This window comes from Venturia canescens, chromosome 4, assembly GCF_019457755.1.
Source record: "Venturia canescens isolate UGA chromosome 4, ASM1945775v1, whole genome shotgun sequence".
Lineage (NCBI taxonomy): Eukaryota > Metazoa > Arthropoda > Insecta > Hymenoptera > Ichneumonidae > Venturia > Venturia canescens.
In genome coordinates, this window is record NC_057424.1 from 11260562 (window position 1) to 11288012 (window position 27451).

Consider the following 27451-nt stretch of genomic DNA (forward strand, 5'->3'; position numbering starts at 1 on the left):
TGAAACGATCAAGTTAAAAAAACAACTACATGGTGGATTCATAGAGGACCAGTTGACGAACAATCTGAGACTTGTTGCAATAAAATCGATGAAAAAACGGAGATAATTCTTTGAAAAATACCAGTGAAAATGTGTCAGCGTGGAAATTTGCATTTATCAGTTGATGCTTTTGCAAAACTAGCGTTTTTAATATTTTTACAACTTAATAAGATATGCTGTAATACAAATTCACTAACGATACATTTAATCGGTACGTTAAACTTGGTCTAAAAGCGTTTTGAAAATTTAGCACTCATTTGACTAGCATGCAGTACAGGAGTTACCTTAAAGACGTGCCAATCGGGTTAGAAAAATGCATCGAAAATGCATCGTCGCAGTTTTTCACGAATGTGAATTTTTCAAGATTAGAAGTTTCAAAGAAATCGGGTAAAGCAAATGGCCGTCGGTTATTCGAGGTGCAGAACACGAGCTCCGGAAACCGACAAGTTATTTCCTAATACAACTTGTTCCCAAATTTTTCCTTCAATATTATAAAATTTCTCAATCATTTGGCCTAATGATGTGCGCATGAAGAACACCGAAGGAGATTCACGCGTTGAAAATCGATAGGTCACGGCCGGAAGTTGTTGCACCGTGTCTCGTAGAAGCACCACGTGGTGGTGAACGATACTGATAACGAGGCCGGTATCGTAATCATTTTTGCTGTACGAGCGCAATTAAAATTGGTGTCGCTGGTGATACATTATCGAAGACACACGAACAAGCAAAAAAGTTTGCTAGTGCGAACAAAGTGAATACAAAAAGGCTATACGTAATTGGTGCGTACGGACAGACATTTGTCACTGCAAGTCCAACTTCTCGCTGCTATTTCAGTAGTGCTTCCGCGTATTATGTAAACTTATTCATATCGTTATATAGTCATCTTCGATCGCTTTTAGGCCCTTGCGTACAACGCTCTGACCCAGGAATTTCTTAGTCTTACCACAAAAAAGTTTCATTCGAAATCTGCCAAGATCGATTCATCCGCCTAACGATTTTTTCACAACGCTGAAGTTTGCAACGTTCGAGTCCAACGAAATGAACGAAAAACAAACACTTGTACTTCACCAATGCAGGTTGAAAAAGTAGGAATTTCTAAACTGGCAGGGAACGAAATTGGACAATTACTGAAATTATTGGAAGGTTTTTTAGATCGTTTATTTTTTCAAGGTGAAGAACGGATGGTCCCGTGGATGCGGGCCAGTGCTAGATCGCCCCGAATCTTTTATTCGATTCTCTGATAAACAGGATTGAACAATTTTCAAAAGTTTTTTTTTCATTTTTCAGTGGTTTTATCTCCACCTTTAAACAGTCATGAGAGTGAAAGCAATCGCCCATTATTGGCTCTCTCTCGATCACAAATCTCTGATCCCAATAATATCACATTGACATCGACGATCATCAGAGTTTAGAAATCACTAGTCCAATGGCCGGCGAATAATTAGGCCCCCCAGTTAGCTGGTAAATGGAATTTCCATCCTTCGAGAGATTTTGTTTCTACAAACTAATATTCGGTCATAAAATAATCGATTCTCCAAGTCGTAAAATGGAGTTGGAATGCTTTAGAAAATGACGATAAAAAAAGAATTGCAGTGCAATCCGAGGATACATAAGAAAAATGCTAACAATCGATTTGATAATTCAACGGTTAAAATTCTGCCAACAGTTTCCATAAAAAACTACAATATCGCGATTCATAAGATGATTGAACAGATTACGAAGACTTCCGAATAAAAACAGATTAATATCTCGCAACAAGTTTGAAAACGAGATTTCATTTAAACAATGAGCTTGATCAAAATTTCAACATCCGATTGCATGCGTGCATTAAATTTTGATTTTATTGAAGAGAGAGAAAGAGCACGTGGAAAAAGTCTTCCCTCATGTTCTTACCATCTCCGCCCGTATTTCCCGTTGCGCTGCCTGCACCACATCGATAATTCAGAGCGATGATTATACGCTTCCTCTACTCGTGCACATTACTACCAACTATAGATTCATCAAGCGCAGCTTGCAGTTCTCTTATCTAGAGTCGCAGTAGCGACTCGATCAAATGTTACGCGGAGCGCCTCGTTCAGGTAACCTATGCCATGCACATAACCTTTGAAACTGTAAGCAGTAAAGTGGACCAAGAGCTGTGCAAAAAATGAGAACTTGGAGCACTTTGCTTCTCAGACATAAAGGGCTTTCTGGGGGTAGATGATTGCGTTGCCTTAATCAATTCAATTGATTGTTGGAGGAATTTCGTATTGAGATCACGTGGTCGGGGGAGCGTACTTTAATCAAGAAATATGGACGAAACGAATCAATCGGCTGTTCATAAGCTTTCCAAGTGTTTACGAAATGTGAGATCGTCTCATGAAAACTTCGGCTAATGAGGAATTCTCAAAAGGATTCGTCAACGACATTTTACTTCCCTTAATATTATTTCTCCCTTTAAGGTAAGAGTCGCGCGACTCTATGGTCAAATGACTAATTATTAATCGTCGAAATAAAATAGGTTATAAGAAAGGTTTTCTGTATTGAATAAATCTTAGGGCAATTTAAACTGTATTTGTATAAATTTATACAAGATCATATTTAGTAACTTATTATTAGAAATATCTTATGATTGCTTATTTGACTCGGTTTTTCAATATATACATATATATATATATTGGTTCTCTTCTCACCTGACAGTCGAGAGATATCTCTTAGCCTCCAAACTCGCCGGCTATCACGACAAGTATACATATATGTATACATTCTTAACGTTGCCAAATATATCGAGCCACTTCATGGCAGTCGATCTCCTGCCATTTTCTGAGTTTTCATCGAAATTATTTTAAAAATTCTCTTCGAATGAGTCGATGGCCCTATATTTTTATGGTCACATTGGAATCTTTATAATATAATCTATGAGGAGCAATTTCAACATAAACTATATCTAATCGATAAGGAAATGAATTCTGCATCATATTTCTATTTTTGATCGTAAATTTATTAATATAAACTTCGGTAACCAATTAAATAGTTTAGCCATATGAAAGTTTATCACGTAAAAATTGTATAATTTAAAAATCACGAGTTCGTCTAATATCGATTGTCGCGCGACTCCTACCTTAAAAGTCCATTCGAGTACGCAGAAAACTGCAAATTCCGTCGTCGCTTTTTCGCCATTCTCATGATGCAGAAGTTTGCAACGTTCGAGTCCAACGAAATGAAGGAAAACAAACATTTGCAATTGAGCTGTTTTTCATTTCACGAAGTATAGGAGCAGGTTGAAAAACTACGAATTGCGAATTCGGCGGGGAACGAAGTTGGAGAATTGCTGGAATTATTTCAGGTTTTTTTTGGTAGATTATTTCGTTGGACTGGAACGTTGCAAGCTTCAGCGTCATCCATTCTCATTGATTCGCGATGACGCAACACGTAGCTCGAACGATGTTAAACAATTGATGAATCGTGAAAGGGAAACGCTCGCTGCGTTAAAAGAATCGATGCTGTTCATTGTATCAGAAAACTTCAGGTGTTTACCGACATCAAGCAGGTATCGATTAATCAATTTGAGCCGCGGTGGGGATTTATGTCGTAGAAATGAACTGCCACAATCAACAAATCCGTACTATTGAAAAGCTTTTCAGATTCATATCGCGGGCGTATAAAAAACTAATCGCCTCACGTGTCTAAAGCTCTCGCGTCATTCAAATGATAAACAAACGATTCTCGCTACAATTTTTCATTGAGTCAAGTGATTAAGGGGTGGGTGAGAGAGACGCAAATTCCGTAAGTGAAATAAGTGAAATTCTTCGTTACAGTTCGACCGATTACAAAAATGTCTTGTCCGCAGTTTACTACCGTCCTGCGCGGGCTGACAGAACTTTTTCGTTTTCGATCAAACCGTATCGAAGAATTTGGACTTTGAAAATTCGAAGTTTCAACTGACTTCCGTAAGGAATCATGCTAGTTTTCAAGCTTTCGCACCGCTGAATTTCACTCAGTAAAAGTTTATTGAAAAACTTACGGATCGATTGAAACACAAGAAAAGAGCAATGATCCGGGTGTGGTGGTTATTCACGTCCAGGAATAAGCAAAAAGTTATTTTCTTTTCTACTAGCGTAGAGCGCACTACCGCTTCGGATACGAAGCTCGATTGGCGATCATGGGGAGTAGACTTTGAGAGAGCTTCTACCGCCGATAACAACGCGCTTGACTATGCAGAGTCTATTGCCAGCTCTGTATGCCTCGCGGTATCTAATTATTCATAATTTTCTCCCTGAAACCTTTTCAGAAGGAACGTTTGACGTAACATTTAATCGATTCGATCCATCAATAGAAAAACTATTAAAATTGCTTCATTTCCTAGTTGACTTATGCGGAGCACCCAGTTCAGAAACGAAGAATGAGCGATGATGGAATGATCTGAAAACCGAAATCTTTCATGACGTTTTCAAAATCGCTGGGTTTTTAGAAAAGTGGGTTTTTTTCAAGCCCGGAAAAATTCCTATTTGAAATCGCGGGTTTTTTTTTAAATACTATTTTCGAGTACCACGAGTGGGCTCAATGCGATCATAAAAATGATCTTTCGTTTTCGAAATTTATGCGATCCGGATCGTTTGGTTTTCGCGTACTATAATTAAAAAATCGAATAGTTTTTTAGTTTCGAAACAAAGCTCCTTGCGGAGAAAGTCGATTGCCGGAAGTTCACGAATTATACTTTTGCCTCTCATGAATCCCAATGAGTTCAGTGAGAAACGGAGATTTCGTAGATTAGACGTAATAAATATTGTAAAAGATAAAAAAAAGGATGGAACTCCAGACTGGCAGATGGCAGCGCTCACCTTATACACGGAAGTTCCAATTCTTGGCAATTTTGCATGCTCGCTCCTAACAACTGATATAATCGGCAGACCTCACTCATCTTCCACTCCCAAATCGTTGAGAATCTAATTCTTTAGTCTTCTGGAGAAAAACGCGCTCAAGTAACCAGTTCACCATACGAAATACACATACTGTTACGATATGGACGAAACAAATTTTCGAACTAGTTTTTAAAAAGTATGGGACGGTTTATTGTGTAACAGAGTACAATGTGACGTGTATCGCTTGAGGTTCGTACGTCTTTTTTGTCTTTTATCTTGTTTACTAGGGTCACCGTGCGCGCAAGCGCGCGCTTGTCTTTAACTGTTTTAACACTTTTTAAATAAAAATATTACCTAGGTATTGTTTCGAATAGTTCATTGCAAAAATCACGGTACCTACGGTCGAATAGTAATTGCGTAAAATCACTCTTACTAAATGACTCCATCACTTCACTCTTATGTCGCTAAATAAATTTATCTGACACGATCGCGATCAAATGTGTTGCAATTGTTTCCTCCTTTTTTCTACGATCTGAAATACGCACATGAACGAACTCCGAGCACAAGATCGACAACCAAAGTACAGTTAAAACAGTTAATGCCTGGACCTATCAATTGTTACCGACCGTTCAAGTTGCATTATGACAGGTCCAGGCATTAATGGAACATAGTGTACGTCTATAGCAGCTTCAAAAATAACTCGCACTTCGAGATTTCGTGACAACTCTTCTTTTATGAAAGGATTACAAAGGAGGATCGTTGTCAAAAAACATAAGATCTTCATTTTGGTAATAAGACAAATACATGTGCACACATACAAGAGAGGGAACCGTAACAATACTTTTTAGAACTTTTCATGTGCTCATGTGGAACGAGCGAATATTTATTTATTTATTTATTTATTTTAAATTTATTGCAACATGGTTTGGAACTATAGGCGGTATCGAGAGAAAATACGTTAAGGAGTTTCGATACAAAAGTCTAAATATTAAGAAATTGATAAAACTTGGTGATAATGTTGTTCAACATCAAGTGCAAAAACACAATTTTTTTTCAAAATTTTCTTCTACTTAGTTATCGAGTAATTACGCATTAAAGCAGATTTCTTATGCCCGGAATGTATACCTATATATATGAAAACGCTATGCTTATACACGTGAACTTTAGTGATCAATTACTCGATAACTGTGTAGAAGAAAAATCTTAAAAAATTTGTATTGCCAAATTTGGCACTAAAGAATATGTTCACCAAATTTTATAAAATTCTAAACTTTTTGAAATTTTTTATGTTTTTAGCATGGTTTAGCATGGCAACATTGTATTGCCTGTACCGAAACTCCTTAAGCTCATATTTGTCTTTAGTGTAAAGACACATGAAAATAATTAATGGACCGACGACCATCGGGTATAATACTTTGTGTGTAAAAACTAGGTCCACGAAAGTTTTGCGGACGTAAGGATTCTCATGAGTTCGAAATAGTGTGCACCGAAAAAATATTGCCTGGCGACAAATGATCTTTCTCGTGAGCTCGAGTTCTTCAGGTTTTAAATTCGAGATGAAGAATTTCATCGCATTTCTCAATCACGCTATTTTTCTAATTGATCCATTGATCGTTTGGCTTTTTTCTGCTAGTCTACTAAAGCATACAAACGAGCAAAGAATTTATCAAAATGTTCAACGATTTGATTTTGCCGGTTTGCGAAACTGCTGACTCCCTTCGCCTGAATCTGAATTAACTTGTCAGTTTTACACCCCAATAAGTGTTTTATCGAAATTTCTCACAAATTCGACCATTTTCTCGACAGAGCATCCACAAAAAATACATCAAATCCTTTCCCGCTATTTTAATATTATTTTCTCAATGAATATTCGCATCGACAATCTCACATCCGAAATACAAAAAGTAAAATTGCACCTCTGTCGCCGAGTGACAAGTGACAGTGAGATTTGAGCCGTAGATGTTAGAGGCGAAGGTAGCTATGGCGACAACGTTACCTGTGCATATTCTTTTCTCGATTTTCGCGTATATTCAACAGGTTATTTTTTATTATGCTTATATTTCTATGAATATACACATGGTCACGTTGAATTATTGATGACAACGCGATGTGCATCGAAGATAGAATGTACGTTTTAAAATGGACTTCTGTTAGTCGCTCATAGCTCTGGAGGGCGCTCATAGCTCTGGTGGAGTGAAAAGTGAGCGAGACTCGCCAATCCAATGTGCAACAATGTATTACAATGAATTCAATGAAAACATGATAAATTCGAGATGGTAAAAGTTTGAGAGCTTCCGACTTTTGCATATCAATTTTTCGCACCGTTGCCGAGTGAAAATTTGAACAACAAAATGCCATATCACTGAATATCGAATGGATGCATGAAACTCGTCGTCTTTTATCATTCGAAAGGTCAAAGCACGATTGGAGGTCGAGCTAAGCTCGATTGGATCGATCTTGTTTCGAACAACAATCTGTCGATTAAATCAATCAAACTTAAGGCATTAGTTTATTGAGCTTTCGTGATGTTGCGGTGACCAACCTCGTACACTGTTGTAAGAGTTTTGGAATCGCGTTTGCAAATCTTTCGTATTCACGGGCTACGAAAGGTGCATGCACACCGGAGATGATAAGCTTTCACTATAATGACCGAAGCTATTTATCGAACAATTTCAACTATTTTGCTGGCTGGATAAGTCGCGACTACTCAAGCATGCAGGAACAATCTTGACCCCGATTACGCGGAAATAACAGAGGGCAATGAATGTACGAATACGAGAGTGAAATCCTCGGAAACGGATACCGCGGAATGACTGGAAAACATTAAGATTTTCTCAACATATTTTAACAACACGAATTCGGCGTACGATTATTCTGCAATAAGCTTATCTCCAGTTCCACCCGTTCAGTCGATGCGAGATATCGTTATCATCCAGCCCGAAATCGTCGACAATGTTGTACAAATCACGTGGGCGTTAACGTCAGACCGGTCACACTTACCTCGTCGAAAGAGAGTGCAACGTACATGCACGTGGACTGGAAAATATTTTTCCGTTCGATTAAACATGAAATATTTTTCGACAGTGTGTTGCACAGTCGAAAAAAGTTTCGTTTGATATTAAAAGGAAAATATCTATTCGTCTTTCGTTAAAAATTAATCGAAATAACACTTGTTGTTGAAAATAGAGATTCGCAGTGTTGAAATAACCGGTGAGTGAAAACGCAAATTTTCTTCTCAAATTCCCTTTCACTTAGATGAGAACACGAATTTTGTTAAGGAGGATGGCTACATTCGTCGAAATGATAAGAAATTTATGAAATTTGGTGATACAATGTTCTTCAACATCAAGTGCGAAGACACAACTTTTTTCAAAATTTTCTTTTGCTTAGTTATCGAGTAATTACGCATTAAAGCAGATTTCTTATGCCCGGAATGTATACCTATATATATGGAAAGGCTATGCTTATACACGTGAACATTAGTGATCAATTACTCGATAACTGTACAGAAGAAAAATCTTAAAAAATTTGTATTGTCAAATTTGGCACTAAAGAATATGTTCACCAAATTTTATTAAATTCTTATCATTTTGAAATGTTTAATTGTATCGTCGCTATCCACCCTCCTTAAGATTTTGACTTCTTCCTACGAATTTGGTTTTTTCAGAAGCCGAAATCACTGCGTCTCGGATGGAAATGATGAAAAACGACATTAACATTGTCTCCGGTAAGGTTGGCGAGTGTGAGAAGAGGCCAGCTGTCCCAAAGTTTATCACACTGCATGGTTTACGATGACGAACCACCGATATACTTAAAAATGCACCGTGACGACCTACTTCCACGAGCTCATGCAATACGCTCTATGACCGAAGTCGACGCTACGAGCCCGGACTATATCAATTTCAATAATGTATAGTTCCAAGTGGAGATTCTATACAGAGGAGAGGGGAAGCTTGGAGAGAAAGACGAAGAGAGAGAGGAAGGAGTCTAAGGAGGAGGGGGCGGCACGCTATCGCTGCCTCGACCGTGATAACTGCTAATTATGTTGCCAGTGAGTTAAAGGGAGACCACAGTCGTTCTGTGCGAAATGTTGTTTCGCCGTGTATCCCGGCGTTGAGACTTATTTTCTGTATGTAAGTGCATGCGTGGGATCGAACATGGAATTATGTGTGCGGCTGTACACGTCTGTGTTGCTTCATTTAATCGTCCGAGAATTCGTGAACTCCTGATATAATTCTGGGAGCATCTCTTTTATCCGAACCTCGTCTTTCATCTCTGTTTTATTTTACAGTTCTTCTTCGTGCAGTTTTATTTATCGTCGAGGACTTTTCGTACTCGTTGTTCACACACGCGAAGAGCATTTTCTTTGAGGACGCTGAAAAGTCTGCTACGTTCGATTCCAATGAAATGAACGGAAATTTTTAGTCGAAACAGAGAATTGTTTTTACTGCAAAGAACTCCCTTTTACTGCATCTTCGTTTCTTCTGCTAATGGCTTCAGGCACGGACGAATGAAGGAAATTCTGCTCCATCCCGCTGCACGTATTGCTCAGCGAATTCCGTTCCTCTAACAACTTCATCGCTCGGTCAAAGAAAATTCAAGAAAAATTCAAAAAATTATAATAAATTTTCACGAAAATTTTGACTTTCTACTGTAGACATTTACAAACACTCAAAGGCCCCGTTGTTATTGCTCCATCACATTTCTCTCCCTGAGCACTGAAAACAACATTTTGAAACATTAAAACATTTGTTGCACCCTCTTTTTTGTTCAGGCGCCAAAAATTCGAAAAATTTTGGCGAACGTATTTGACAAAATGTTTCGAAATTGAAAAGAAAAATGTTTTTAGTGCGACTTTTTGGTGAAGCTTGTCCAAGTGCCTTGGCAACTGTAAGCCTTTTTTTGTTCGTGCATGTGACGAAGAGCCCGCGGAACGGAAAATTTTTCGTATGTTCATTAAGGATCACGTGCAAACGGATGAAGGACGAAAGTAAAGGAAGTTGCAAAAAGGTATCGTGAATCAATCTTGCGAATGGAAAACACGAGTTTCTCTCTTTGAAACTTTATTATAATCCTTCATTTACTGCTCGATATTCGACGACTCTAGATTCTCAATTTGTTAAATAATCAACGGTGCAACTAGAGACGTTTTCTTTCCCCTTGCTATAGAAATTGCTGGCTCGTTTCTCCCCAGGAAGTATAACGTAGAGTTCGAATAATTAGTTTATCAATAATTAACGCTGCGGTATCGTCGATTCGTCTACACTTCTTATAAAAAATTACTCCAAGTCAGTTTACCAGTCGAACTGGTAAACGCGAGTGCACCGAGAAAGAAGTTCGTTGATTCGACTAAATTTCTAGATCGTAGCATATACAAAATGGAATTTCTCGATGGAATTGTAAGTGCGCCAAAAAACGTCTCTCACTCGATTTATTTTTCTCGCGTGTTTAAATTTGAATTATTACTAAGCTCAGATGCTCTCAGGGAAGGAAATTGTTTGTCGAAAAGTGTGCAATTTCAACAAAAATATGGTGGATTCGACGCTTTTTTTCCTCAAAATGACAATTTGAATTTCAGCTCGTTGAACGAAAAAAGTGTGACGAAGTTTGGATATTCCATATTCCATTGAGCCAAATTGAATGTTGTTCGATAAACAAAGATTTATTTTCCCTTTGAATAAAACGCAAGTAATAAAATGAAACCGAGCCTTCGCCTACGTTAGAAATAACTTGGCGTCACTGTACTCTGAATTTATAAACGCGATGTGAATTCAAATCTAACGAATAATCTCATCCAATTTTTCCCACTATCGTGTTTCGAATAAATGTATTGTACGAATAAGATGAAAAGAATGGGAGAAATATCGGTGGTCATCCCTTGTCATGCAGCGTGAAAGGAAGCTCTTTCTGTTGCCCGTGGAAATTTGCGAGTGCGTTGAAGGAGCCAACGAAAGGGTTATGGTTATGGTTATTGGACAAACAACAAGGAATCCGCAAAATCGGTAGTCTACGCTCCGATCAATGAAAGAAGAAAAGGATTCAGGAAAGTATGAGTGACATATACAAACGAGGAATACATTAACTAGCCGCAACACCTGTTCGACCACATAATATTGTGCTTCGTTTCTCACAGCCTACCGTAACCACTAGGATCTTGGCACTGTTTTGTTTTTGTTTTTTCTCTTACTTTCTCTTTTCTCATTTTATTTACAATATTCGTCATTCAAAAATGCTTATTCACTGGAATAAACATATATTTTGTAATGTCGAATCGAAGGAATAAGAATCCTGAAAAATGTGTACGTTTTGTGCTCGAGCCCAATTCAAGAACTCGCTTTAAGTGGTCCCAAAACCCTTCGAGCTACTTAGACTGCCGAGTTACTAAATGGAGCCTCTTTCACACGTCATAAATCTGTGATTTCTGTCTCGTAATGCGAGAAGAAAATATTGCAATTATTGATTCCCACACGCCAGGTGTACAGACGAATTTTGTAGTCGAGTTTTTTTACGAAGGAAACGACGAGTGTTTTGTCGAGCGTTTGTAATGAATCATACTTGTTAAGGATTCAAAAAAAAGATCAATTCTCTCATTACGCCGGGTTAAAAATGCTGGATATATCGGAACTTCCAATAGTGGAAGATTCAACGGTTCGAGCTAATCTGCATCGCAAAACGTCTGTCACTTCTGAACAATGTTAAATCATACGATGTTGACGTTTGTATCGATGTTACGTAACCAAATGATTTCTCTTTCGCAGAGCTCGGTGTGGATTTCCGTTTCATCAGCCACGTTAGCGCAATATTTTTTGAGCTTCCGTGTCTCACAGAAAATGATAGATTTGCTATGAAATGTGGAAACCTACGGTAAGTTAGGATGACGCAAAAAGTAAATGGAATATTTCAAATTTCCTACCAGACGAAGTTCAATCGAAGTCGCTCGGTGTTTTTTCTCACATAAATTAGTCAGTCTGAGTAAACTGACCGTTTAGAAATATTTTGAACATTTAAGCTGACCTGTTATAAAGCACTGTCAATCGATCCAGTTAAAATGTGCGGGTTTCAAAGGAAACGGAGACGCTTCACCACCGCGTGTGAACGACACGCCGCCGCGGACTGAAAAAATGCGTACGAGTACTTATAACGGGAACATGTAAGTCGATCGAGTAATAATTTCTTTGCAATGTTCGAGGACATCCGACACGGCCAAGAACGTCGAGCAATGATAGTGCAGTGCATTGAGCTACAGCGACGATCAGTCGCATCGAAAGAGAGCGAGCGTAGGAGAAAAAAGAGAAAGAGATTGCGCCAAGCCCCAACACGTGGAATAAAATCGGGCACGCACGCGCGTGCACACACGTGCGTGCGAAAATATACACGGAGAAAAAGGCGCACAGGTACAAACACACACACGCGACAAGAACAGGAAGTTACCGCCCCCGGAAGAGAACGCTTTCCCTCTCTCTGTCGCAATAATATCCTCCCTTTTATTCGCATGCATATTTCCCCTCCCGCTGGTCCCGTTCTCGCTCTTTCTGTTTCCCTATTTCGTCTGTATCGTAGCTCCTCCGCTTGTAAAAGTAGCAGTGTGTCATTTTGTATGCAATTCGACGTTGCGCACAGCGCCACCTGCTGCTGACATCAACATTGACAACTTTGTTGAAATACGCGCTCCTTATCATCAGTTTCGACAGTAACGCATTCAAATAAATATATTTCAGTCTCCTGGGGCTTGTGAAAATTATCGTTCAAGTTCACATCGAATTCATTTTGCAGCTCCACCGATCGATCTTTCCACATTTTGTTGTCAACTTGCTGTTACTTTTCCAGATATTCCTTTCGGTCGATCCACTTATTTGACATTTTAATCACCCTCTGGACGGGGAAGGAACGACGCTGAAGTTTGCGACGTCGAGTCCAACGAAATCAACGAAATAAAACATTTGTCGTTCAGCCATTTTTCGTTCCACGGAGTTGCGGGGCGCAGGCTGAAAAACTGGGAATTTCGAATTCGGCAGGAAACTAAATTGGAGAATTACTGGAATTATCGGAGGGGCTTTTAGATCACTTCGTTTGACTCTAACCTTGCAAACTTAGTTATTTTATAAAATTATACTGAAATCATACATTTTTGCTATTTTTCGTAATTGTCTTCGTTCTCTTAAAAAAACTTATGAAAAGATAATAAAAACATACTTTTTCAATGTTTTACCGACGCAAAATCGCTCCTGTGAATCAATTGATTTGCTGGTGAGACGCCAACATTCTCATCGTGAATTCCAGTTGCCGGCAGTTTGCGATGCCAACAATGCAATAACTTTAGTGGAAACCGAGTACTCGGCGGTTGCGAGTAGCTTCGTACTGGCAAAGGTAACATTTTTCTACGTAACATTGTTTTCCAGTGGGCCCGTTTTTATTCAATCTTTCCTCATCATTTTTTCACCGGAATGATTATTTTCATCAATCAAATAATCAACATCGTTTTTCAGTAATAAGATGACGCTGAAGTTTGTTACGTTAAAGTCCAACGAAATGAGTGGAAAAAAAATATTTGTAATATTCCAATTAATTGCAAATTGGAGGAAGGACACAATTGGAAAAATATAAATTCTATTTTTCGTTAATTTCGTTCAAAATTCGTGGTAAATTTCAGCGTCATTTAATAAGTGGAGTAGCGAGTGCATTTCTGTTTCGCGACACAACTGCTCCTGCGGGTAAGTAAATGAATTTTTGTTAAAAGATGAACTGGGCAGCAACGGAAAACACGTCATGCCAACGCAGTTCAACACGTGCATTCATCTGGTATGAGAACATTAAAATTACGTTTGTAACTGTTTCTTTTGTTTCTTCAAATCGCAGAAAATCCGTCGTCAAGTAAATGACAAGTACAAACGGTCAGGTCTCGATGTAAAACGGACTCTACAATCAAGACATTTGTCGTTCGTTAATTTCTTCATTTTTTTCCAAACCATTTACATTTTTTACAAAACTTGCTTTTTGAATATCGGGAAAACAGGTAAATGTCAGCAGCATCGTTGAAATGCAAAGAAATTTGTTTCCCGTAAATATTCTTGGGGTCCGAAGGACCCGAAACTAAAAACGAAGTTGAGCTCTGGACGATTTGTTGCCTCGTAATTTTTGCGAAATTTTCAATTTTCAATAAACATTTACAAACGTACGAATTTTCGCGAGCCTCATTGCTGTCAACTTAATACCAGTTTGAAGTCCTGGGGTCGTCCGAACCCCCCCAGTGTCCTTAACTTTACACGAGGCAATAGTTTTCTCAAAGATTGAACATCAAGAGTTCACAGAATGAGAAGAAAATGTTCCAGTAGAAAAATTCATGGAATATAAAACACGGTGCTAAAATTTTCATGAGCGAAGTGAAAGAAATTTTGTCTGTCATTTACATACTAAATACAAAATTCATTGAATTGAGAATTTTCATAGCTGATACACAACCGATTTGACAGTGGCAAAATGAATATCCATGTGACCGACGTACGCAAGTTTTAGTAGCATGTACGTGCCTATACTTGAATTATGAATAAAAGAGAAAAACAAAGAAAGAGAGAGAGCGAAGAGAATCGTTAATAATTCGTACCTGTTGAAAAGAAGAGCGTTGATATAGCGGCAGTTCCTAACCTCCAGCAGCATGTGTTATGTATCGGGGCGAGGAAAAAACCGAACGCACACGCGGCCAACTGACAGTTCGTCCGTCGTGTGTGACGTGAAGAAAAAAGGTCTCACAATCAGCGTGAATAGTAAAACGGCTCACGAAAGCCTGCTATCGTGCATCACTCAGAGTCTTTCTATGTTCCATCTTCGTAACAAAGTGTGTAGTAATAGCGGCTCAATGTAACATGATACGATGCAGCCGAACGAGGGAGAGGAGGGAAGAGGGAGAAAAAGAAGAAATAAATAAAAAGAAAACTGGCGCCAAAGGAGGGAAAGCAACGTGGCCCGGCGAAAGAGTCGTTCTCGCTGCGCTTGCACACCCGACACACACGCGACCTCGCAGTTGCTCTTGCGAGAACGCAATACACAGAGCGCGATCTTTCGTTCTCCTCTTCCTGCTATTCCGTTCTCTCTCGCTCTTTCTTTTTTTCTTGGTTTCTCCTACCACTTGATCAGTGCAAACAGCATCGCAGCCAATCTACGAATCTCTGCCGAGGCGTGCTCTATCTCGAGTTCTCCTTCGCCGTCACTCGCTCTCTCGCAGTATCTATTTCTTGTTCACTCGTTCGGTCTACTGCAGAAGAAAAATAAAGGGAAAAAACAGAGAGAAGCACCACACACGCACGTTTTTATTATTGACCGGAGTCTTCTTTCGAGCTACTTTGTTGCGCTGGTGTAAAGATGGTATCACAAACTCGAAGAATATAAACAACCGCGCACACTCACCATCGTGTAACGTAAACAGACTCGAATATCACCGCGAGTTTCTCCGTTTTTTCCAACTTCTTTACGTTTTTATCTATCTTTATTCTTCAACGTCGAAACGACCGTTAATAAAGTAATTTGGTGGCGTTTTATTCGTGGCAAAATTGCCTGTTTCGTTGACGTACAAGTTCGAATACAACGCGAATAATAAAACGTCGCATTCTTCGTACGGCGAGTATTAAAATTACATTGTCGTGTCTGCAGAGTACATTAATGCACTGTTATACGCGATCTTTGATCGAGGATAATAACGGGTCGAGAACAGCAGCAGCAGCAGCAGCAGCAGCGATAGCGACACAGAATTCAATTCGACGTGAATACGTGTCTCTTAAGTTGAGCGAATATATCGTGTTCGAACGAGAAACACGTACACATATGTGTGTGTGTGTGTGTGTCAGTATGCGCAATGTGTTCTCAGCGATTGTACACGTGCATGAACACACACACACACGCACACAAAAAACACCGATCCGCACGGGTACGCAGCCCGTAACTCACTGAGTGCTCGCTCCGTGGCCAGCTCAACAGCGTGCGAGAGCGGCGAACGACGGCGACCGATCGGCACGGCGCGCCGAAGGTAGGGTGGGTGCTCGGGCGGCCCGGCGGGCGGGAGGGGGCCGCCGGACGAGGGGGCACAACTTCGTGGTTGCGCCGCAGCGACGCTCGCGTGGACTCGCGCACGCTCGCGAGTCCGATATACTGGGCGCGTTTTCATATTTATGTAGTTGTGACCGTTGGAAGTGAAGCCATCGGGTAAAGATGGCGTGCGGTAAAATGCAAACCGCGAGACGCGAGACTCAGGCCACTGCATTGATAGCGGAAGAGAGGCGAGGAGAGACTTGGCAGGCAATATTTTTAAACGAGTACGAAAAAAATAATCACACTTTTTTACGATTCTTTTAAATACGAGGAGACAGGACAATGCGGTATTAAACATTCAACCCCCTCGGTTCTCCACATTCTTCGATTTCTCGTCCGGAAACATACTGCCGCAATTTTCTTACATTTTATTCGTATTTCTCCGTTTCCGATCTATCCTAAGGTCATCAACCTCAACTTTTTCACTCTTTAAAAACAGTATTCCCTAATGAAATGACTAAAGTTGAAAATTAGAGATTTTCAAATGATTCGGCTGAAAGAAGAAAACACGAACTCGCCAGAGACATCTGCGAACTTCTGCGAATCGACGGCCACGAATGCCAGCGTCACGGTTCAGCGAACGAAAATCTTTTCGGGCACACTCTCACTCGCTTGGTTTTTCAAAACATTGGAAAAATTGTGCACCACCTACCGGTGCCGGATACAAAATTTTCACGCTTTTCAAATGGTTCGTTGGGCTCACCCGACACTTGTTGTTACTGTTTACATCACTGGAAAACGAATAACTGGAAAATAGAACTGTCACAAAGTTTTTTTTCACTCTCTCTCTCTCTCTCTCTTACGAGGACAACAAATTTTCAGTTTTCGTTCACAATACGAACGAGCTCGTCGATCGTTCAACGATCACACTCCGTAACATGAATATTTTCCGCATCCAAGTTCACAAAATAATCGCGAGTTTCCATCTCGAGTTTTCTTCGTTCGTCTTGCTAACGAAAAAAAGCTTTGACTTTGGAAAAAGAAGTAACTAATGTTTGATACACTGAAAACAAAATTTTGTTGAAAGATTCAAAATTTTGTTGCCCGAGTCAAATAAAATAGTCGAATACGTCGGACAAGATTGTTGACGTGGTGAAAAAATGTTTGTTTCAATTTAAAAAATATGACGTCACAAAAAACGTTTACGATAAAAAGTTCCATCGAACTAAACGCGGCTTGAGATTCATTTTTCTGTTCTGCTGAATAATTACCAAAGCATTGTACAATAACAAAATATTCCTTTTGCCTCCAGAGCGCGAGTGACTAAACATTTCTTTGCTTTCTAAAAAAAATCCTTTTTTTGTTCCACCTTTCTGTTGTGTCAATATCAGAAACGATTTAAATCAGAATATTTGGAAGTACAAAAGCTCAGTGAGCCGATTAAGTGTCCTGAGAAATCAACCAAACATCGATGTCTACAGCAACAAAATGTCCCATTTTCTCAAAAAGTACAAATAATCGATGGTCGAAACAACGAAATAAATGTTGCCCCCAAATGAATTTTGTTGGATCAACAAAATTTCGTTCTCACTGCGTTGACGTGCTCAAATAATTTAGTTGATTCAAGAGATTCTTCGCCCTTCGGACGTTTACAGACGCACACGAAATCAGTGCTGGGAATGCTCGCTCGAGTGACGTGCATTTCGATTTATACGTACAGCGAGCTTCACAGATTTCTTCATTCCCCTTCCATCAATAATTTAACATGCTCTATATGCCACATTGAGCTAGACCCATAACCCAGGCTGCCCAGGCATGCACGTGTAGAAATTCATAGAAATATACGAGCGCGTCTGAGTGGTATAACGACGTTGGTGTGTGCTCTTGCCATTCGGCAAGTCGTAAAGTTTGACCGCACTGTATAGACGACGTTGAGACGTGCGCCGCTTAAAACGCTCACACAAAACTCGAAACACATGCCAAAATCTTTTTCGTCCTTCAATCTCCGGGCTTTTTCTACTACCAGAGTATAGGCGAGCTGAACGGTAACGTTCCGCGTGGTTCATTCGCTGTCTCGCATTGATTGTGCGTGCCGAGATGTTGAGGAAGCAACACCATAAGTATTCTGACATTTCGATTCTTCGTTATCACTCCCTGATGTGAAATTCAATTATTTTCTACTCGAGTGTGATGCTGGAAAACTTTGAAGGGGAGTAATCGCGTCAGCTATTTTTTTAGATAATTCATTCATTATTTTTCAGTGGACAAAACGAACGAGGATGTCCGTGTGAATGGATTTTTTTATGGAAAATGCTCCGTTGACCAGATTTTTTTCGTAAATGCCAAATAATTTAGTTCGAGTAGAGGAAATTTCTTGCGAATGGATCAACTATATAACCGGAGCCGAATGATCTCGTTTGGAGAACAGGAGCCATTTATTTTCATGCGCCAACTTTATAGTTGCTCAAACGGGATACTCGTTTGAATAAATGATCAGATTGACTGAACGACGAAACGATAGAAAAAAGGATGAATTCGTTCATTCGAACGCGATTCCATACGGCCGTTCATTTTGTTGGTTCCGTCGTAGTTCCCACGAGTTTAATTGTCTCAGGATCGACAAATTGTTTCGTTAAATTACAAAAATAATTCGCTTTTTCACTACGCTTTTTCATGATTTGGTTTTGACAAGAACGAAATAATTTGCTGTCAAAACGACTTTCTCGCTGAGCTCGATTATGACTTCGATCGCGCAACTTCGAATCGTTCGTTCGAATTTGAGAATCCCGTGGATTCTCCGATTTCAGTGATCCAGTGATCAATGAACTGACTCGAATCGTCAGCTCCAGTGCTATTCAAATCTTATCAGTCCGCTCGTTAATCAACATAAATTGTAATCATTAAAAAAACATATCGAATGGAAGCAGGTTTGTGAAGTTGTGTGTGATAAGGCGCCTTTAACGCTCGCGGGGCAAAAGGTTGCACTCGTGGGTTAACTCCAACTAGGACTTAATGAATTCCGCGTAGCGCCGAGAACAAACGTCTGGTTTGTACGAACTTCGCAATATTGGCAACCGCTAGAGATTCCTCGCTGATTTTTCTGTCAATGATGTTTCTTGATGCGATCGAAAGTCAAGCGTTACGATTAAATGCCAACGGTTCTGGTGATTGTGAAGCTCGAAGCTCTCCGGAAATCAACGAAATCCTCGTCTTTGTGGAGCTCAAAATTCGTACGCGGTCCGACATTGAAGTCTGGACGAAATCATTGCTTCTGTTTTCGCAGCATATATGTTAAATTTTTTCTTGAAAACTGTTCGCGTGTTAGGTCGGAGCATAATATATTGCCTCAACTGACATCTTGGAGAATGCATTTTCTTCTTGAAAATATATCTCCCATGAAGTCAGCTGACATTTAGAAAATGACTTTTCTTCGTTCATTTTTGTACAAATATATATGCGAACGCAGCGGTGAGCGTCCTGCGATGAAACTTTCACATTTAAATTTACATTAAACTAGCTTCGTGGCGCGTAGCTTTGCGACAAGATTTCGACCGCTTATTGGACTCGTCAAACTTTTCCCGACGAATGGTTCAAAAAATCTGTCCTGCTCAGCTGTTCCTTTTTTCGAAAGACACTTCGAAATATTCACTTACTCTTTGTATTCTCATTCGTCCAGCGGAATAGAAGTGAAAATAGGAAAAAAAAACGATGTCTTTGGATCGGAATCCAAATTTAAAACTGATATCATCGCTCCAGAGTAGCGAATTGTTGCAGGCATTGCAATTAATTATTATCTCTGACCATCATAAACCGATTTCGTAATGTTTCATCAACATTATTCCGTCATTGATAAAACGTTGTCTTGTAAACATCACTATAGATTGAGTTTTGTATTTGTGAATTGAGAAAATGATCAAAATTAGAAATAAGAACTTTTGTCATTAAAAACTGTTTTTAGAAGAGATAGCAATAGAAATTAATAAAAATAATTCTTACACACTGCTTATGAGTATTTAAACTTTGTAAAACAATTTATTACATTTTTTCCAATTATTACAACATAAAAAATCACGTTTCCCGCAGCACAATGTCAAAAATCCGAATCGACAGACTAGAGAGAAAACAATTTCGAATATTTAGAAAAAAAGCATCAGATAATGCGCATCGGCAAGTGCGCATCAGGCCCTCTCGTTGGGCAGTCACATTTTCTATAATAACTTCACAGAAACACGCCTAAAACTATAGAGAATAATGATCTGTAAAAAAATTTGATTCTTTGAAAAATTCTCGACGTATATGCACGGCCTTAAAAAGTTTGCTCGAACAGCAATGTCATTTGCAAACGTGTTGAATGTTCCAAGGCATCGACAAGTTTTCAAAGTTCGTCTAAACTCCCCCGCAGACACGCTAAAAATTTGATTTTCTTTCCATATAAACGTTTTATTTTTCAAATTTCCGTCTTATCAAATGGATGCAGTACTCGAAAAATTACCAAGCGATATTAAGCGCTCAGAATTGAAGGGACGAAATACTGCGGTCAAATTGTCGCATAGTAAAATTCAAACAGTGGTCAGTTTCTTTATTGTACTCGGTTCTTCTACGCGCATTGTTGTATCTCGAGCTGTCAGTGGCCTTCATTCATAGATAATGATGCATTTACTCGGAAAATTCATCGAGATTGACTTGCTAAAATGGCAGTAACGAATGGAGGAAACTTATCGCGGTCCCTGGCGAAGAAACTCACGAAATAAATTATCGTTTTTATTTTCTTCTGCTTGTTCTGCTCGTTCTTCTGCTCGAAAGTATGAAATTTCGCAATTGAAGAATTTTCTATTGATATCTGGCACGATTACAATGCGAATACATATTTTTACAAAAAAAATAAATCGAATAAAAAACATCACGCCATTTCAGCTTTAGAAGAAAAAACCAAATCCCAAAATCCGCATGCGTTTCTTGAGTTATCGAACTGCACGAATTTTGGTCTGCCACGTTGTACTCTTTCCACTGACTTGCCCCAGACTTTAACGAGCATCGAAAGTTGAATTTATTCCCCAACATTTTCCCAAAAACTGCATCGCTCATTCCCGCAGATTGAAGTCTGTCCAATTAGATTAAAAAAAAAAAAAAAAAGTAAAAACTACTTTTGCATTATCACTTATTCGGCTTCTGGATATCGATCATGGTGAAGCTGAAAATGAGATGAAATTATTATTTGCACCGCTTTATTCGCTGGGCACTGAATATCACGGCAAGACTCAGCCAAGCCTCTCGATAAGTACGGGATACTTATTCACTCTCATGAAACGCATTGTTAAACCTTCTCGCCTTACCAATCATACGATTATCCCCACTCTTCGGGCACACATGCAAGAGGATATAAGGTTGTACGAAGTACACCAAGATTTGATTGTGAATTCTTCCGAGCAGCCACTGTCCCGTTAATGAGCCTATTACAGTACAAGTGCGCCGTCGATTCATCGGCAGCTTAATAATGTATTGGAAAAATGGATATGTACAGGGTGTGCCAATGGGGTATTCCATACCAAGCGGACCACCCCAATCGCGTACAATCTCAAAATAACGACAAATTTTTGCTGCGCGTCGTTCGAAGTGTCAGAATAAACATCTACGAATATAATTTCAAATTTTTAATTGCTCAATTGTACGCACAGTTTTTCCGTTTTTTTTCCACTCTCTGTGCATTGAAAACTAGTCAAAAACGGAAAAACAAAAACTGTGGGTATAGTTGAGCAGTTAAGAATTTGAAATTATTTGTAGAAAATTTTGGTTTTTACACATTATACTTTCTAGTAAAACGACTTCCTTAACTGTCCACGTCAATTTTCGCGTAATTTTCGACAAAAATAGAAAATATGATTTTTTTAATTGAAAGGGAATAAGCTTTTGGGAAAACTGAAAATTTGAGAGGTTCTCGTACTTCCTTTCTATGAACGACGAAAAAATTGGCGTGATGCCAAATCAGTGTTTAGTGTATTTTTTGCCAGAAAAAGCGTCTGGTGTAAAATTACATCAATACATATTCTCGATACTCTGAAATGGAGTTGAATGATAAATTTTGAATTGCATTTTTCAATTAATCAGAAAATAAAGTAAAATTTGTGGAAACTGAACATTTTTTCGTCGTACAGTCATAGTTCGAATTTTTTATATAACTCCCGAAGATACTAAATCCGTTTCCCTGAATGGGAAATCCAAAAATTTGTGTCAGTGAATGCTAAATGATTCTGCCTACTCAAGTATTCACCTAGATAAGGAAACGGTTCGTTAGCATTTTACTTTGTTCCACGGACGTTACATTCATTCTTGGCTTCGCTGAAGTTTCAATATCCACAAACTACTTTTTACCGTAAGCAAAAATATTTTGTTCTCCGTATCGAACTAAATGCCCCATGGAATGAGCCGTCGACGGTATTTTCAACGCCTGGAAAACCCAACGATTCTTCACTGCTTCGAGCCACTTTTGCTGCGTTAGAGAATACACGTGATTCTTCAAACAGTACGAATCGTCCCAACTGTACGACGCGAGCAGATTCACGGGCCGGAAGGAACAACTCCAAGGATCGTTCTTCAAACAAACACGCGGTTGATCCAACGTTCGAATTTAGGTTCGAATGATATGCAACTCTCGGTGAGTTTGAAAAATTTGCAGGATTTTTATTCCGGAAATATGCGTGGTCTGAAGAAATGGACGTACCTTGCAGCATTGGGTCTGCCAATTTAGAAGCGATTGCAGTGGGTATATTCGTCGCATTCGTAAGTGAATATATATCCGAAGAATATAATACGTCCATGGTATATTTATACATTTGTACACATAGTATTATCGACGTGCTTTATCTTTATATCCGAAGTTGAGATATTTTCTACACTGGCAAAGTTTATATATTTATATAATGGATTTGCATGTCCTGCCTCATATACTTTATGACATTGGTTCGAAAGAAAGGCTGCAGTGTAATACTATATCGGCTTGTCTAAATGCGCGTGTACGTAATATTTTTACGAGGAAAAGATATAGAGAGCCACAGACTAAACACGTTAACGAGCGAGTCCAATAAGCGTCCGATATCTTCACAACTCGCTCGAGAATAAATAAAAGAGTGAGAACAACGAATGGTGAAAGCTTGAGGAATAAATAAATCGGGGAATCTGATATGTGCCATGTGGCAGAGCTCAATCTCGTTAGGAAATCATAAATAACGAAGCACGCGTTTTCGTCACCTAACGTGAAAACAGATTTTGTAAACGTTCGACATTTCCGTTCGTTCGAATTTCGTCAAGAGAATATCTCATCTCCTCTCCCATCTAGCCTGTAACTCGATTGAAATATCGAAAAATTCAATTTTTTCGATCGATTTATTCGAAGGACGTTTGACGATTCCGTACTCGAGAATGCTAGAGAAAAGTTGTCGGTGAGAGTCTCCTTGGACGGTTGATATGCACATTTTTAAAAAACTTGCAATCTCTTTCAATGAATATTGCCTCGCTGTACTCAAAATGTATAGGATTTTTTAACGGCGAATAAAAACGACAAAGGTGACATTTTTGCAGTTCGTGACGCCCGTGAGTGTTGCACACGATCGCAGGCGCATGATTACTATCAAATTTTATTTTAAAAAATGAGAAATGTAAAAACTTATGACTGTCGTTATCGAGTTAAATGTTGATAACAATGCGTAGATTACAGACACTCGAAGCTTAGATACGAATGGAGTAACGTATATATTTCGGTGCAAAATGGAATACGCGTGAAAATATTACCGATGGTGACGAGGAACGATTCTGCCTGGAAAATTCGGTCTCAGAAAACTGATTGAATAATATTCTCGCGAATTTTCATCAGTGAATAATCGAACGTTCCATTTATTGTAGTGAAAAACATTTTCCCTGTGATTGAATTTCAGCCACGAAGCATCCATTTCAAGACTGCTTTATACACTGAGAAAACAAAATTTGTTGACCCAACCTAGTATTCGTTGGGTCAATAAACGCTGACGACAAAACAGAATTCGTTGCTTCAATAAAAATGTTGTTGATTCAACGATCGTCTCGTTGTCATTATTGATATGAGCCAGAAAAGTGAACGTTTGGACCCTGCGATTTTTTGTTAAATTAATTAATGTGTCATTTCGTTCACCACAATGTGCCAATCGAACAGATATTTATTTGGATCAATCTATTGGATCTCTTTTCCTCAGTGCAGTTATGATAAGATTATAGTCTACATCCAAGTGTTACGTAACGATGAAAATTTTTTCCGCCCGAACTGATGCTTGTCGTTAACGCACTCGCAGTCCTGCCATTTTTTTTTCAAACTGTCACATATTCCCCCATAATTCTGACAGAATACTGTAGTAATTTTGTTTTTTATTTTTTTTTTTTTTTTTAGGTTGTTAAAAGAAAGAATTCAATGGTTTTAAAAGATCGAACGAAATTTATTTACATGTTTTCTTATGGTATAGTTCGCAATAATTATCAGGAGGAAGAAGACTTATCTTTCGTTTGTCTTTTGCCTCGTATAGTCCTTTTCCCTAATATCGGACCTATTCGTTCAAGCGTTCGATTCCAACTGACTAGATCGAAACACCTCTCTCGACACTTCAAAATCTTGAGAGGGGGAAATGTGTCGCAGTAAAACACTTCATCCGGATTACTCACTAAACTTACTTTTAGGCCAGAACTCTTGTTTCAATTTCTCGTTACAATACTTTTGACAAGAAAGTTAAAAAATATTTACCAGTATAATGAAACGAAACTATTCGTTGATTCGTCTCAATGGTTACCATTCAGCCCAATTAATAATGGAGATTGAAGCAGGTATTTCATGAGCTACTTGAAAGTATGCAAAGGGAAATGAAAATTTAGCAGTTGCCCTATCAAAATTATTCTAGCCCGTTTTCCATCGAATAAAAAAAATCTTTCGATCCATGATTTTCTGTTGAAAAAATTTAAGTTCGATTCATCGAACTACCACCGCGTTTTCCGAGATAAAAAAAAGCTCTGAAATACTTGAAGACGACAACTCATTCCGCGGTCATCAGATAGACTCTTTTGGACGCTAATTTACGAAAAATGATATCCGAACTATTGGAATTGTTGCATAAAACTAAAAAATAATGTTCACCATCCACGAAGCACTCGAAGTTGCGCACCGACTTTTCAGTCATCACAGGAATGTTCCTTCGGCAAAAATTTATGAAAAGTGCAGTCCGAATCGCTGAGATCGTCGTTCAAAAGCGTGGAGCAATGTTTAATTTTTGTCACAAATCGAATTGGAAAAATCTTGCAGAGGTGAGTTTTCATCCACTGGACCAACTTCAATCTTGGTGTGCCGTAAACGAAGATTTCTCAGTCGATAGACTGTTTATATTATTTGAAGAGATATCCGTGCGTTTTTGCACGATACTCCAACCGTTCGTACCAAAGAGGCACCTGCGCGCGGATGAGGTAAACGCGCGTTGCAAATATTCCAGCATGTCGGATATGCTTGAATTTTTTCTCTCTCCATGGAACAGTAATTTCCATTCCGCCTGCTGTAATAATTTCAGCATCTTTCCCGATGTTTCCCTAGAGCCAGACATTCGAGATCTGCTCGAGTGCGAGCAGGGCAAGTACTGAAAGTGCCATTATAGAAGGATTAATCAGTGAGTGACGCACGTTGGACGAATTGGGGTACTCCAATGGTTTCGAAGATTATATGGAACGCGGTGAAACTTTAAAGTAAGAGTATCCAGCTATCATCGATGATCGTCCAAACTTTTGAGTTCGCTTATTCATCGCAGCTGGGAGCCTCGAGAGTACCCTTGAGACGTTAAACTGTCGGTGAAGGTGCCATTTTGCCATCTTCGGATTTCAACATTCTCGACGAGGGTTCGATCGGAGTATCGGCATCGAGGATACTCGCGTTCTTCACTCACTTAAAGACTTCCAGTCGCAACGCAGTCCCCGTTTGTCTAGCTTCGATCATTAAAATCACGATTTCGTCGTGCGGTCCGAAAATTGAGTTTAGTGAACTGACCACTTGTGGTTAGCGACCCTGTATATTCAAGTAAGCCGAGTTCACCGGCTGTGCTGCAGCTTGGCTCCATCAGGTTTTCGCGAAGAAGCCAATTCGCTACCTTCTCACCTTGGGAGAAAGGCTTGCTAGCGGTACGTCCGTACATACGTGGTTCGACAACTACACGTTGGTTTCTCCGTGGGAGAAAACTGGCTCCTCGTATTTTCGTAAGCTACCTCTTGGAGCGTTCGCTCTCTTGCGATTCCATACAAAGTAACAAGTTGTTGGTTGCATACATCGGGGCTCGAGGGTCTCCGTGCACCATGCAGGATCTCCGATGAACAGGTAACACTAAATTCCTTACATTTTATAGATATGCACGGTAATACAGAGGGTTTTAAGACTCGTGCCGGACGTCGTATAAGGAAAGCGGATTGCGGAATTCAATAGAGAATCGGGAGTGTCTATATTTTTATCCCTTCCGACTCGTTCGTAGTTTATCAGCGATTGCTACGCTGCTTAAACGGGGAGTTAAAAAGTTCCAAGTAGGAAACAGATAGTAACGAGATTGCTCTCGAACATGATCGCGTGTTGCTGCCCACTGCGAGTTACTGCTCCTAGCAATGGATAGTTCACGTCCCATCGACAAATATTTCATCAACTACTCCTTAAAACAAAAATCTCTGAAAACTTTGCTTTCCAGAGTATACTGTTGGAGCTATTCGAAATTATGTTGATTCCGGACTTTCAGACACCCTCTACAACGTAAATACATTGAAAACTGTACGCGAGAGTATCCATGCACTCTTTAGCTGGAGCTCCGCGCTGTTTACCATTATTCTTCATTCACCGCGCTCGCAGTATTTCATGAATATACTGCAAGTCCCTCGATCTCGAAAAGCCTCGAGATTGTGGTCTGCGCTGCTCGTCGATCGTGTGTTAATCTTTTAAAGAGTCTGTACAAAGTATCGTTCTCTCAAGAAATTTAATGTCGACGCTCGTCCTGGATTATTCATGCCGGTCCCGCGACTCCACATCTGCTCTTGTGTGCTCTCTGGAAAGATCGAGTGGCGATGAGCCTACGTGCTTTTTTTCTCAAGACCTTTAATATCGTAAGTTTCTTCATTAACCTCGAATATATTCGTATGCCGATTGACTTGTCATTAAAAAACTTGGTTTAAAGCTTTCAAGTGTGCGCGGTAGCGTTGGCCTTTTCGAAAATTCAAGCTTGCACAGGCGTACTATGAAAACGAAGAGCATTGCGCATAACGCAAAACAGATAAAATGGATTCACGCTTCGAGGAGCGTTGCCGAAACTGCAATTATCTCGTCTCTCGTTCCTTGCCGGCCTCCTCCCAGCGTCCTTGCAGCTCTTTCGCATTTCGATACACTCGTCGAGCCTCTTCGACCCTTTGTCACTCGCTCACCACAATGACGCATGAGCTCGCAGCTTCTTCATCATAATTCGTTTTCGCTTTTCTGTTGCTCGCGCCCTGTCGCGCGCTCTGCAACTCTGCCAGAAGAAAGTGAA

The 27451-nt window shown here is 39.5% G+C and overlaps 1 protein-coding gene across 5 annotated transcripts in view; it reads right to left on the reverse strand.

Moving 5' to 3' along the window:
- The window catches only part of LOC122408820 (protein doublesex-like), an 87160-nt gene extending 71334 nt beyond the window's left edge, over window positions 1-15826 (reverse strand). For 3 of the 5 annotated variants that reach the window (XM_043415884.1, XM_043415883.1, XM_043415881.1), the window contains exon 1: window positions 14482-15824. The gene's annotated coding sequence lies outside the window, so the exon portion shown is untranslated. Of the gene's footprint in view, window positions 1-14481 lie in introns of all 5 variants that reach the window. The other 2 variants (XR_006260546.1, XM_043415882.1) reach the window with 2 other exon arrangements.
- Between the last annotated feature and the right edge of the window lie 11625 nt (window positions 15827-27451).